The sequence below is a fragment of the Bombina bombina genome, chromosome 9, assembly GCF_027579735.1.
Source record: "Bombina bombina isolate aBomBom1 chromosome 9, aBomBom1.pri, whole genome shotgun sequence".
Classification (NCBI taxonomy): Eukaryota; Metazoa; Chordata; class Amphibia; order Anura; family Bombinatoridae; genus Bombina; species Bombina bombina.
The window spans coordinates 267465395-267480453 of NC_069507.1; the positions used below are offsets into that span (position 1 = coordinate 267465395).

A 15059-nucleotide genomic window follows, 5' to 3' on the forward strand; every position below is an offset into this window, starting at 1 on the left:
CAAGTTACTCTATGACATATATACAGGCAAGTTACTCTATAACATATATACTGGCAAGCTACTCTATAACATATATACAGGCAAGTTACTCTATAACATATATACAGGCAAGTTACTCTATAACATATATACTGGCAAGCTACTCTATAACATATATACAGGTAAGTTACTCTATAACATATATACTGGCAAGTTACTCTATAAAATATATACAGGCAAGTTACTCTATGACATATATACAGGCAAGTTACTCTATAACATATATACTGGCAAGCTACTCTATAACATATATACAGGCAAGTTACTCTATAACATATATACAGGCAAGTTACTCTATAACATATATACTGACAAGCTACTCTATAAAATATATACAGGCAAGTTACTCTATAACATATATACTGGCAAGTTACTCTATAACATATATACAGACAAGTAACTCTATAACATATATACAGGCAAGTTTCTCTATAACATATATACTGGCAAGTTACTCTATAACATATATACTGGCAAGTTACTCTGTAACATATATACTGGCAAGCTACTCTATAACATATATACAGGCAAGTTACTCTATAACAAATATACTGGCAAGTTACTCTATAACATATATACTAGCAAGTTTCTCTATAACATATATACAGGCAAGTTACTCTATAACATATATACTGACAAGTTACTCTATAACATATATACAGGCAAGTTACTCTATAACATATATACAGACAAGTTACTCTATATACAATATATACAGGCAAGTTACTCTATAACATATATACAGGCAAGTTACTCTATAACATATATACAGACAAGTTACTCTATAACATATATACTGACAAGTTACTCTATAACATATATACAGGCAAGTTACTCTATAACATATTTACTGACAAGTTACTCTATAACATATATACAGGCAAGCTACTCTATAAAATATATACAGGCAAGTTACTCTATAACATATATACTGGCAAGTTACTCTATAACATATATACTGGCAAGTTATTCTATAACATATATACAGGCAAGCTACTCTATAACATATATACAGGCAAGTTACTCTATGACATATATACAGGCAAGTTACTCTATAACATATATACTGGCAAGTTACTCTATAACATATATACTGGCAAGTTACTCTATAAGATATATACAGGCAAGTTACTCTATAACATATATACAGGCAAGTTACTCTATAACATATATACAGGCAAGTTACTCTATAACATTCTATAACATATATACTGGCAAGTTACTCTATAACATATATACAGGCAAGTTACTCTATAACATATATACAGGCACGTTACTCTATAACATATATACAGGCAAGTTACTCTATAACATATATACTGACAAGTTACTCTATAACATATATACAGGCAAGTTACTCTATAACATATATACAGACAAGTTACTCTATAACATATATACTGGCAAGTTACTCTATAACATATATACTGGCAAGTTACTCTATAACATATACACTGGTAAGTTACTCTATGACATATATACAGGCAAGTTACTCTATAACATATATACAGGCAAGTTACTCTATAACATATATACTGGCAAGTTACTCTAAAATATATACACTGGTAAGTTACTCTATGACATATATACAGGCAAGTTACTCTATAACATATATACTGGCAAGTTACTCTATAACATATATACACTGGTAAGTTACTCTATGACATATATACAGGCAAGTTACTCTATAACATATATACTGGCAAGTTACTCTATAACATATATACAGGCAAGTTACTCTATAACATATATACAGGCAAGTTACTCTATAACATATATACAGGCAAGTTCCTCCAATAGAAGGAGGCTGTAAGAGAATTGAGTTACCTGTTCCTTCCTCAGTCACAACAAGGTCCAAGTTGAAGCTTGACTGAAAGTTTGATAACTCCAGACTAAAGAGACTGAGGTCAACTTCTCCCCTGAAAGTCCCATCTGGACCCAACTGCAGAGAATAGTATTGACTTGTTAGTGATTCTGAGTGCATTTAGTGGTCTTTAGATCGTACGGTATTTATATTATAGTATTGACTTGTTAGTGATTCTGACAGCATTTAGTGGTCTTTAGATTGTATTTATATTATAGTATTGACTTGTTAGTGATTCTGACAGCATTTAGTGGTCTTTAGATCATATTTATATTATAGTATTGACTTGTTAGTGATTCTGACAGCATTTAGTGGTCTTTAGATCGTACGGTATTTATATTATAGTATTGACTTGTTAGTGATTCTGACAGCATTTAGTGGTCTTTAGATCGTACGGTATTTATATTGTAGTATTGACTTGTTAGTGATTCTGACAGCATTTAGTGGTCTTTAGATTGTATTTATATTATAGTATTGACTTGTTAGTGATTCTGACAGCATTTAGTGGTCTTTAGATTGTATTTATATTATAGTATTGACTTGTTAGTGATTCTGACAGCATTTAGTGGTCTTTAGATTGTATTTATATTATAGTATTGACTTGTTAGTGATTCTGACAGCATTTAGTGGTCTTTAGATTGTATTTATATTATAGTATTGACTTGTTAGTGATTCTGACAGCATTTAGTGGTCTTTAGATTGTATTTATATTATAGTATTGACTTGTTAGAGATTCTGACAGCATTTAGTGGTCTTTAGATTGTATTTATATTATAGTATTGACTTGTTAGAGATTCTGACAGCATTTAGTGGTCTTTAGATTGTATTTATATTATAGTATTGACTTGTTAGAGATTCTGACAGCATTTAGTGGTCTTTAGATCATATTTATATTATAGTATTGACTTGTTAGTGATTCTGACAGCATTTAGTGGTCTTTAGATCGTATTTATATTATAGTATTGACTTGTTAGTGATTCTGACAGCATTTAGTGGTCTTTAGATCATATTTATATTACAGTATTGACTTGTGATTCTGACAGCATTTAGTGGTCTTTAGATCGTATTTATATTATAGTATTGACTTGTTAGTGATTCTGACAGCATTTAGTGGTCTTTAGATCGTATTTATATTATAGTATTGACTTGTTAGTGATTCTGACAGCATTTAGTGGTCTTTAGATCGTATTTATATTATAGTATTGACTTGTTAGTGATTCTGACAGCATTTAGTGGTCTTTAGATTTTATTTATATTATAGTATTGACTTGTTAGTGATTCTGACAGCATTTAGTGGTCTTTAGATCGTATTTATATTATAGTATTGACTTGTTAGTGATTCTGACAGCATTTAGTGGTCTTTAGATTGTATTTATATTATAGTATTGACTTGTTAGTGATTCTGACAGCATTTAGTGGTCTTTAGATTTTATTTATATTATAGTATTGACTTGTTAGTGATTCTGACAGCATTTAGTGGTCTTTAGATCTTATTTATATTATAGTATTGACTTGTTAGTGATTCTCTCAGCATTTAGTGGTCTTTAGATCTTATTTATATTATAGTATTGACTTGTTAGTGATTCTGACAGCATTTATATTACAGTATTGACTTGTGATTCTGACAGCATTTAGTGGTCTTTAGATCGTAATTATATTATAGTATTGACTTGTTAGTGATGCTGACCGCATTTAGTGGTCTTTAGATCGTATTATATTATAGTATTGACTTGCTAGTGATTCTCTCAGCATTTAGCGGTCTTTAAATTGTATTTATATTACAGTACTGATTTGTTAGTGATGTTGACAGCATTTAGTGGTCATTTTATCAAATGTATATTATAGTATTGACTTGTTAGTGATCCTGACAGTATTTAGTGGTCTTTAGATAATTTTTATATTACAGTATTGACTTGATAGTGATGCTGACAGCATTTAGTGGTCTTTAGATCATATTTATATTATAGTATTGACTTGTTTGGGATTCTGCCAGCATTAAGTGGTCTTTAGATCATATTTATATTATAGTATTGACTTGTTAGTGATGCTGACCGCATTTAGTGGTCTTTAGTTCATATTATATTATAGTATTTACTTGTTAGTTATTCTGACAGCATTTAGTGGTAGTGTTGTCGCGAATAGTTCGCCGGCGAATAGTTCTCGGCGAACATAGCTTGTTCGCGTTTGCCGCGGCGGGCGAACATATGCGATGTTCGGTCCCTCCCCTATTCGTCATCATTGAGTAAACTTTGACCCTGTAACTCACAGCCAGCAGACACATTCCAGCCAATCAGCAGCAGACCCTCCCTCCCAGACCCTCCCACCTCCTGGACAGCATCCATTTTAGATTCATTCGGAAGCTGCATTCTTAGTGAGAGGAGGGACAGTGTAGCTGCTGCTGATTTAATAGGGAAATCGATAGCTAGGCTAGTGTATAAAGTGCCCACTACAGTCCTGAAGGACTCATCTGATCTCTGCTGTAAGGACAGCACCCCAAAAAGCCCTTTTTAGGGCTGGAACATCAGTCTGCTTTTTTTTTTTTCCTGTTTAATCTAATTGCAGTTGCCTGCCTGCCAGTGTGTGTGTCAGGCTCACAGCGTATACTGTGCCCACTTGCCCAGTGCCACCACTCATATCTGGTGTAATAGTAGTGTACATTTAAAAAAAACAACACTTTTTTGACTGTGAAATAATAGCAGTCAGTGGAGGGGGGCGGGATCGTGGGCAGGGATGTACGGGGACGCGCACGGACGCACGTGCGTGTACGGGAGGGCGGGGGCGGGCGCGTGCATGGGGAGGGAGCGGGTGGGAACCGCTACACTACAGAAATAGTTGGTGTAAATTTTTTTTAAAAAAGGAATAAAAAAAAAAAAAAAAGATCAGGCAGGTGGTGGGGGTTGGTCTGTGGGGGGGGGGAAGCTACACTACAGAAAAAAAAAAAAAAAAAGAAAAAACTACTTTTTTTGCAAACTGGGTTCTGGCAGACAGCTGCCAGTACCCAAGATGGCTGCCAATAAGGCAGATGGGGAGGGTTAGAGAGCTGTTTTGGGGGGGGGATCAGGGAGGTTGGGGGCTAAGGGGGGATGCTACACCACAGCATATGTAAATATGCTAAAATAAAAAAATTTAAAAACCTTTTTTTTTAGAACTGGAAGACTTTCTGCCAGTACTTAAGATGGCAGGGACAATTGTGGGGTGGGGGAGGGAAGGGAGCTGTTTGGGAGGGATCAGGGGGTCTGATGTGTCAGGTGGGAGGCTGATCTCTACACTAAAGCTAAAATTAACCCTGCAAGCTCCCTACAAACTACCTAATTAACCCCTTCATTGCTAGTCATAATACACGTGTGATGCGCAGCAGCATTTAGCGGCCTTCTAATTACCAGAAAGCAACACCAAAGTCATATATGTCTGCTATTTCTGAACAAAGGGGATCGCAGAGAAGCATTTACAACCATTTGTGCCATAATTGCACAAGCTGTTTGTAAATAATTTCAGTGAGAAACCTAAAATTGCGAAAAAATTAAAATTTTTTTTAAATTTGATCGCATTTGGCGGTGAAATGGTGGCATTAAATATACCAAAATGGGCCTAGATCAATACTTTGTGTTGTCTACTACACTACACTTAAGCTAAAATTAACTCTACAAGCTCCCTAATTAACCCCTTCACTGCTGGGCATAAAACACGTGTGGTGCGCAGTAGCATTTAGCAGCCTTCTAATTAACAAAAAGCAATGCCAAAGCCATATAAGTCTGCTATTTCTGAACAAAGGGGATCCCAGAGAAGCATTTACAACCATTTATGCCATAATTGCATAAGTTGTTTGTAAATAATTTCTGTGAGAAACCTAAAGTTTGTGAAAAAGTGAACAATTTTTTTTTTATTTGATCGCATTTGGTGGTGAAATTGTGGCATGAAATATACCAAAATGGGCCTAGATCAATACTTTGGGATGTCTTCTAAAAAAAAATATATACATGTCAAGGGATATTCAGGTATTCCTGACAGATATCAGGGTTCCAATGTAACTAGCGCTCATTTTGAAAAAAAGTGGTTTTGAAATAGCAAAGTGCTTCTTGTATTTATTTCCCTATAACTTGCAAAAAAAGCAAATAACATGTAAACATTGGGTATTTCTAAACTCAGGACAAAATTTAGAAACTATTTAGCATGGTTATTTTTTGGTGGTTGTAGATGTGTAACAGATTTTGGGGGTCAAAGTTAGAAAAAGTGTGTTTTTTTCCATTTGTTCCTCATATTTTATAATATTTTTAATAATAAATTATAAGATATGATGAAAATAATGGTATATTTAGAAAGTCCATTTAGTGGCGAGAAAAACGGTATATAATATGTGTGGGTACAGTAAATGAGTAAGAGGAAAATTACAGCAAAACACAAACACCGCAGAAATGTAAAAATAGCCCTGGTCCTTAAGGGAAAGAAATTGAAAAATAGCCTTGGTTCTTAAGAGGTTAAAAAAAAAACTAGAAATTTGACTGTGAAATAATAGCAGTCAGTTTCCTTCACACGTGTGCGTTTCAGGGCCTGCCAGGGCACAGTGTCACACCAGTGCAACTCATATCTGGTGTAACAGTAGTGTACATAAAAAAAAAAAAACACTTTTTTGACTGTGTAAAATAATAGCAGTCAGTTTCCTTCACACGTGTGCGTTTTAGGGCCCGCCAGGGCACAGTATCACACCAGTGCAACTCATATCTGGTTTAATAGAAGTGTACATTAAAAAAAAAACTAGAATTTTGACTGTGAAATAATAGCAGTCAGTTTCCTTCACACGTGTGCGTTTCAGTGCCTGCCAGGGCACAGTGTCACACCAGTGCAACTCATATCTGGTGTAACAGTAGTGTACATTTAAAAAAAAAAAATTTTTTTTGACTGTAATAGATTGAATAGCAGTTAGTTGTCTGCAAGCGTGTGTGTCAGGCCTACAGCGTCTACTCTGCCAACTTCTGCCAGTGCACAGTGCCACTCATATCTGTTGTCACAGTAGCTTGCATGCATAGTACCACTAATCGAAAAAAAAATTACAGGTAGAGGCAGGCCACCCCGCAGAGGCCGTCGTGTTCATGGTGCTGTGATTCCCTTTGGCCCTAGAATAATGCCCAGTGTTCAGAGGCCACGTACCCTGAACTCGAAAAGTTCTAAGGACATAGTTGACTGGCTAACACAGGACACCCAATCTTCTACAGCTTCCGCTCGGAACCTTGATGCACCATCCTCCTCCAGCTTAGCTTCGGGCACCTCTCAAGTTACCACTCGCCCGCCTGCCGCCACCACCAACACTAGCACCACAGCCGCTTCACTTGATCTGTCAGAGGAGTTATTTACACATCAGTTGGAAGAAAGTGATGCGCAACCATTATTGCCAGAGGATGTAGATAACAGGGGATATGTCTCAGTCAGGCAGCATTACACACATGGACGTACGGTGTGATGATGATGATGTTGTACCCGCTGCAGGAGTTTGGTCTGTCACTGTGAAGCAGGCGTAACCCTTACACTACCTGATCGATAAAACATCTGATGTTTTAAAGCACGTTATTCCAAACAATTTAGGAATGTTAGGTGATTTATACCCTTTATGGATTAAAACCAGACTCTGCATCAACTATATCATTTTCCATGGGAGTTTTGCCATGGATCCCCCTCCGGCATGCCACAGTCCAGGTGCTAGTCCCCTTGAAACAACTTTTCCATCACTATTGTGGCCAGAAAGAGTCCCTGTGGGTTTTAAAATTCGCCTGCCTATTGAAGTCTATGGCGGTTCGCCCGGTTCGCCCGTTCGCGAACATTTACGGAAGATCGTGTTTGCCGTTCGCGAACGGAAAATTTTATGTTCGCGACATCACTATTTAGTGGTCTTTAGATCGTATTTATATTATAGTATTGACATGTTAGTGATTCTGACAGCATTTAGTGGCCTTTAGATCGTATTTACATTATAGTATTAACTTGTCTGATTCTGACATCATTTAGTGGTCTTTAGATCATATTTATATTATAGTATTGACTTACTAGTGATGCTGACCGCATTTAGTGGTCTTTATATCGTATTATATTATATTATTGACTTGTTATTTATTCTGACAGCATTTAGTGGTCTTTAGATCGTATTTATATTATAGTATTGACTTGTTAGTGATTCTGACAGCATTTAGTGGCCTTTAGATCGTATTTACATCATAGTATTGACTTGTTAGTGATTCTGACAGCATTTAGTGGCTTTTAGATCGTATTTATATTATAGTATTTGTCATGGATACCAGACAGCTAAGGCTACCCACACCCCCCTACTTCAAGTCTCACTCCCCGTTACATTAGGTTTGGCCATTTCATGGCTTATGGGATCTCCCAGATGCGTGCTATGTGTTGTTTTGCTGTGTACACTTGGTCATGAAAGAGCTGATCTATGACCGGGAAAAACCCTCCTAGGCTGGACGGGCTACTGGAACTCCCAGTCAGCCACCTTACAATGGACACCCGCCTGACCCCTCTCAGACTGGCAGGGCTCCTGGAACTCCTGGTCGGCCACAGAACAGCAGGACACCCACTAACCTTACCCCTGTTTGGTCCAGCGGCCCTTTGCCCAAGAGCTCCGCTCTTTTGGGGATTTGTAGCCCCTAGGGAGGACAAGAGGTGGGGGGATTACCAGAGGGAAGCTCCTTTGGGAACCGGGGGTTTTGGATTCCCCAACCCCCATAACTTCAATGGGCTGTATCTCTGTCCCCAGTAACGAATCCTGCCGCTTTTTGGACTGTTGCATCTGGGGACCGAGAGCTTTCAAATGACACCCTGGAAGTGCTCCCCAGGATCACCCTGAAATCGTCTCACCTGGGTCCTGGGATTCTGTGGGACTATGGTCTGTCTGGCTGGGCGGGAATGGTGGGAAAATTGTGGAATTGTTCAGTGTCTTATCAAGAGGAGCTTTGTGTATAAAAGGAGTGTATGTTTTACAATAAAATCAGTTCCTGTTTCACCTGAATGCTAGTATGTCTTGTTATTTGGGTGGACTCCTGCTAAAATCACTTTCCTGGACTACATAGCAGCCTGTATCTGGAGTCTGCCACAGGGTGGGATCCTGAATACTGGTGCTGTCGGGCATCAGGGGTGGCTACAGCCTGTGGTCACGTGCCAGCTACATAGCTGCAGTCGGTAGGGAGGAAGCAGGACCCGTTTGGCAGAGCTACTCAGTTGGGGTAGCCGGGGTAACCGTCACATTGGCTGCCAGCAGTGGGATCTGCTTCTTCTACATTATTCCTGCTGACAGAGGAGAAGGGCCACAGTAGCCGGTAACTATCGAAGTCGAATTTCTAAGGAGAGTACAGGAGGCACTGGCCCAGCTGGACGGTCCTATTTACCTACAGGATAAGCTGGAACAGAGGGACCTGATCCTCCGGGACCTCTGGTGGGAGACTCTTCAACAGGAGTGGGACAATGGAAAGGTCCTCCCCATGAATGATTATGGGTTCCGGGGATCTTGAGAGTGCCTTTCCTGGGAAAACAGCCAAATAGAAATGGCTATCTGTTCTACATAGACTGGTCCAGCAAGAGATGTGGGTGGAGGACGGCTATCGGGCCCTCCAATGGCTCGCTATCCAAGCGCAGCCATTGCTGGAGGATGGCTCCCCCACAGAGGGCTCTGGCTTCAGTGGCCCTGGATTGCTATTTACAAAAAGGACAGAGGACCCACAGTTTGGGAGCGAGATGGACCAGGTTCTGGAGGATATCTCGGAGCTCCAAGAAGAACTGCTGGATCTCTTGGAGGAATCCTAGCTACTAGATGATCTGGATTTTATAAGTGACCAGGAAGAGGCACTGGTCGAGGAATACAAAAGGCTGCTAGATCTCGTTAAGTAGCGTGCCAAGGCTATACAGATCTCGGGTGCAGCGTCTGGGATTCATGAAGCTCGACCGTGGAGGAGGAGCAACAAAGAATAAGGGAACCAGGGCTGCTGGATCCTGATCAGCAGTCTGGCTCCGAGCTTATGGTTTTGGACCAGGGAGTCACCATAGCAGAACAGCTGGCAACAGGGCAGAGAGCCGCTGGCTTCTGCCCAGCACCTGAAACAGCTCCAGGAAACCAGGGAGAGGAGGTAGGCGTCCTCCCTCCCCTTACACAGAACCCCTTCCCAGAAGAGGAGACAGTCGGTCTCTCTCTCCCCAGCAGCAGAGCCAGGAGCAGGGAGAGGAGACAATTGGTCTCTCTCCCCAGCAGCAGAGCCATCCCCTGGGAGCGGAGGTAGTCGTCCTCCCTCCCCATAAACAGAACCCCTTCCTGGGAGAGGATACAGTCGGTCTCTCTCCCCAGCAGCAGAGCCAGGAGCAGGGAGAGGAGACAATTGGTCTCTCTCCCCAGCAGCAGAGCCATTCCCTGGGAGCAGAGGTAGTCATCCTCCCTCCCCTTATGCAGAACCCCTTCCTGGGAGAGGAGACAGTTGGTCTCTCTCGCAAGTGGCAGAGCCAGGAGCAGGGAGAGGAGACAATCAGTCTCTCTCCCCAGCAGCAGAGCCATCCCCTGGGAGCGGAGGTAGTCATCCTCCCCTTACGCAGAACCCCTTCCTGGGAGAGGAGACAGTCGGTCTCTCTCCCCAGCAGCAGAGCCAGGAGCAGGGAGAGGAGAAAGTCAGTCTCTCTCCCCAACAGCAGAACCATCCCCTGGGAGCGGAGGTTGACATCCTCCCTCCCCTTACGCAGAATCCCTTCCTGGGAGAAGAGACAGTCGGTCTCTCTCCCCAGCGGCAGAGCCAGAAGCAGGGAGAGGAGACAATCAGTATCTCTCCCCAGCGGCAAAGCCATCCCCTGGGAGCGGAGGTAGTCATCCTCCCTCCCCTTACGCAGAACCCCTTCCTGGGAAAGGAGACAGTGGGTCTCTCTCCCCAGCGGCAGAGCCAGGAGCCGTGAGAGGAGACAGTCGGTCTCTCTCCCCACCGGCAGAGCCATCCCCTGGGAGTGGAGGAAGTCATCCTCCCTCCCCTTACACAGAACCCCTTACTGGGAGAGGGGACAGTCGGTCTCTCTCCCCAGCGGCAGAGCCAGGAGCTGGGAGACGAGACAGTCTGTCTCTCTCCCCAGCGGCAGAGCCAGGAGCTGGGAGAGGAGACAGTCTGTCTCTCTCCCCAGTGGCAGAGCCATCCCCTGGGAGTGGAGGTAGTCATCCTCCCTCCCCTTACGCAGAACCCCTTCCTGGGAGAGGAGACAGTCGGTCTGTCTCCCCAGCGACAGAGCCAGGTAAAGGAAGAGGAGACAGTCGGTCTCTCTCCCCAGCGACAGAGCCATCCCCTTGGAGTGGAGGTAGTCATCCTCCTTCCCCTTACGCAGAACCCCTTCCTAGGAGAGGAGACAGTCGGTCTCTCTCCCCAGTGGCAGAGCCAGGAGCAGGGAGAGGAGACAGTCGGTCTCTCTCCCCAGCGGCAGAGCCATCCCCTGGGAGCAGAGGTAGTCGTCCTCCCTCCCCTTACGCAGAACCCCTTTCTGGGAGAGAAAACAGTCAGTCTCTCTCCCCAGCGGCAGAGCCACCCCCTGGGAGTGGAGGTAGTCATCCTCCCTACCCTTACACTTAAACCCTTGCAGGGAGAGACAGATGTCGATAACTCTACCCAGCAGCAGAACCCCTTCCCGGGGGAGGAGACAGTTGGTCTCCCTCCCCAGCGGCAGAGCAGTTTCCCATGGAGCGGAGGTAGCAGACCTCCCTCCCTAGTGGTAGATCTCCTTCTCGGGAGAAGAGACAGATGGCCTCTCCCCTCAGTAGCTTGGCAGGGTCTCTACTCTTTTCTCGTCCCAAAGTATTTCTCACAGGGGGTAGCCGCTCATGCAGTTGGTGCCACAAGTTTGGACACCCGTGTTTTTCCAGCCCCGCCAAGGAGCAACTTCCACCTATGACTGGGAAACCGGCACTGGCTTTATTTGTGGGTGAGTCAGCCGGTACTCAAAAGAGTGTCACAGAGGGAGGCAGTGTGGCCATGGAACTTAAGGACACTGGAACTTGTGGGAGAACAACTGTTTGGGAGCCGGCCTTGGCAAACTTGTTTGGGACTTTGCATCGTGTGACTGTCCCTGCACCTAAGGCGCAGAGGATAGACGCCAGCAGGAACCCCCCAGGAGGCCCCAAGCCCAGGAGAGCAGGCGGACAGACTTTGCCGCAATTCAACCCGATCGGGTTGATTGACACCTCCCTGCTGGCCGCGAGTCAGCAGGGGGCGGCGTTGCACCAGCAGCTCTTGTGAGCTGCTGGTGCAATGTTAAATGCGGAGAGCGTATTGCTCTCCGCATTTAGCGAAGTCTTGCGGACCTGATCCGCAATAGCTCACCGCAATAAACTTCCTAACCTATTAACCCCTATACAGCCAATAGCCCACCGCAATAAACTTCCTAACCTATTAACCCCTATACCGCCAATAGCCAACCGCAATAAACTTTGTAACCTATTAACCCCTATTCCGCCAATAGCCAACTGCAATAAACTTTGTAACCTATTAACCCATATACTGCCAATAGCCCACCATAATAAATACTGTACATACTGTTAGGTTATAAATACTTATTTTCTCTTTGATTCTATTTAACACCATATTATAAATATTATCAGTATGCTGCCATTTTGATTATTATTTTTGGAATTATTTTATCATGTAAATTTTTGTTGTTGTTTTAAATATGTGAGATGTTAAGAATAGATTATTCCTCCTTAGCAAAGGTGAGTGCACCAATGCTGACACTTTATATCACTACCTGCTGATTACATACTCACCTATAAAACTGTCCGTGCTCTCTCACTGATTAAGTAAGCACTATAGTGGTACTGTACAAAACGCGTTAGCTCGTTCTTAGTCCTATGTTATATGCACTTTGCTTTTTATGAAAAAAAAATAACTTTAAGCTTTAACCCTTTCTCTGGACTTTTCAATTGCTGTTTCTGCTTGAGAGGATCTGTTTGGAGGTTACTGTGAGGAATTGATAATATTTCTTTATATGTTTGTCAGGTGTGTACCTTTTAACCAATAGCTATGGGAGTTGGTCTCATCATCCAGAGCAGATTTACATCAGTATTATTTATTTATATACAGCAGTATTATTTATTTATATACAGCAGTATTATTTATTTATTTATATACAGCAGTAGTATTTATTTATATACATCACTATTATTTATTTATATACATCACTATTATTTATTTATATACAGCAGTATTATTTATTTTAACCCTTTAAGGACACAGCTTTCAGTTTGCTCAATTGTTTTATGACGGAAAAATTCTGTCATATGTCCTTAAGAGGTTAAATGGTTTTGACTATATAATGCATATGTTTCAGCATCTCTCATATGCACAAGCTGTTTTTTGTTACAATTTGCCTTTAACAACCCCTCACCTGCCCTGTGATATTAGCGCAGACACCGTCCTTGTTTCTGTAACAGTTTTGCATTCTACCATAAGACCCTGAATTCCTGCAACATCTGACTGTGACAGAGCCGGGTACTGGTTGCCCATACGTGTACCTGGGAGAGGACAATAGAAGCTATTTACAGAAATGATTATATAAAAACAGCAACGTTAGTATTTATAAAAATAACAAAATGTTACGTACGTGGCAGTGACATTAAACGTCAGAGTCTCGTCTAATATACTGAGGGTGTTTGGTGAAGAAACAGAGATGCTGTATCTGGGTAACACTGCAATAGATGTAACAGGAAAATGAGTCAGATTGGTGTGAGGTTTATGCAAAGAAGATATAAGAACAGATTACAAAATGATTTGTCTTCATTGTCGTCATTAGTTTTATTTATTTATTCCGTGGACTCACTCCTATGATAAATCTATCACAATGTATTTACCTTAGGTTGGTTCTTTATTAATTATAATAATAATAATTTACAATTGATAATGTAATGCAACAGCTGGAGCAAGACTGAAAAGAAACAGATATTTAACTGCAGAGAAGACCCCTTAACGTAAAAGAGTCAATGCAATAACATAAATATATTTGTGTGGGGTGAAGATACATGTTTTATGTCACATGTGAAACTTACACCCAGGTATTTGATCAAGTCTGGAGCAGATCTAACACTATGTGGAATATCACAATCTCATACATTTATACAGAAATAGAACGTACCAATTTCCTCTACAGAAAACCCCTGCCCCACTGCAAACCCAGATTCTCTCTCAGCTGTGATTCTGTAGTAACCAAGAGTAGCATCCGGAATTAACTGGATTTCCAGTGACACAATGCCGTGCTCAGACTCCTGATCCAACCACTGGGCAATGCGACTTCCTAAAGGATCCTACAAAAGAAGATTAAGATTAGCAGCAAATCAAACAGCGATTGGAGACACCCCAGAAATACTGTGCCCCCTGGCACACGCAGTAGGGAGAGAGGAAGAGGGATATTATGGTAGAAAGGTCTCTATTTTGCCATATTGCATCCTGATGACTGGACTTTGTGTACATAATGATGGAGGAGAAAACAATATGTGCAGAGATATAAGGGAAGGGTTCCGAGGCTAATAAATGATAAAGTTTATCATTGAATAGACAAAGGCTAGGTTTCAATGCACATCATCTGACTCCTTGCCAGAAAAGGGGGTTTCAGCCATGATTTGATGTCACAGGGAAAGTAACAGGGAACTGGATCAACTATCTGTGGGTTCTTCAATAGGTTTAAGAAAAATGTACTTAAAGGGACACTTTAACCAAAAATTTTCTTTCGTGATTCAGATTGAGCATGAAATTTTAAGCAACTGTCTAATTTACTCCTATTATCAAATTTTCTTCATTCTCTTGGTATCTTTATTTGAAATGCAAGAATGTAAGTTTAGATGCCGGACCATTTTTGGTGAACAACCTGGGTTGTCCTTGCTGATTGGTGGATAAATTCATCCACCAATAAAAAAGTGCTGTCCCGAGTACTGAAACCAAAAAATAGCTTAGATGCCTTCTTTTTCAAATAATGATAGCAAGAGAACGAAGAAAAATTGAAAATAGGAGTAAATTAGAAAGTTGCTTAAAATTGCATGCTCTTTCTAAATTACAAAAGAATAAATTTGGGTTCAGTGTCCCTTTAAGGCTCTCTTTAATCTTTACGTGTAATAGGGCATCTCATTATTTGATTTATTATTAAATGCACAAGCCGAATAAGC

At 41.3% G+C, this 15059-nt stretch overlaps 1 long non-coding RNA gene across 1 annotated transcript; it reads right to left on the reverse strand.

Moving 5' to 3' along the window:
- Positions 1-13357: 13357 nt before the first annotated feature.
- Positions 13358-14199, reverse strand: LOC128640310 (uncharacterized). Its single transcript, XR_008399326.1, has 3 exons — positions 14036-14199; positions 13508-13592; positions 13358-13418 (listed from the first exon to the last, which is right to left on the reverse strand). It is a non-coding gene; the product is annotated as an uncharacterized LOC128640310 (long non-coding RNA).
- Positions 14200-15059: the final 860 nt, after the last annotated feature.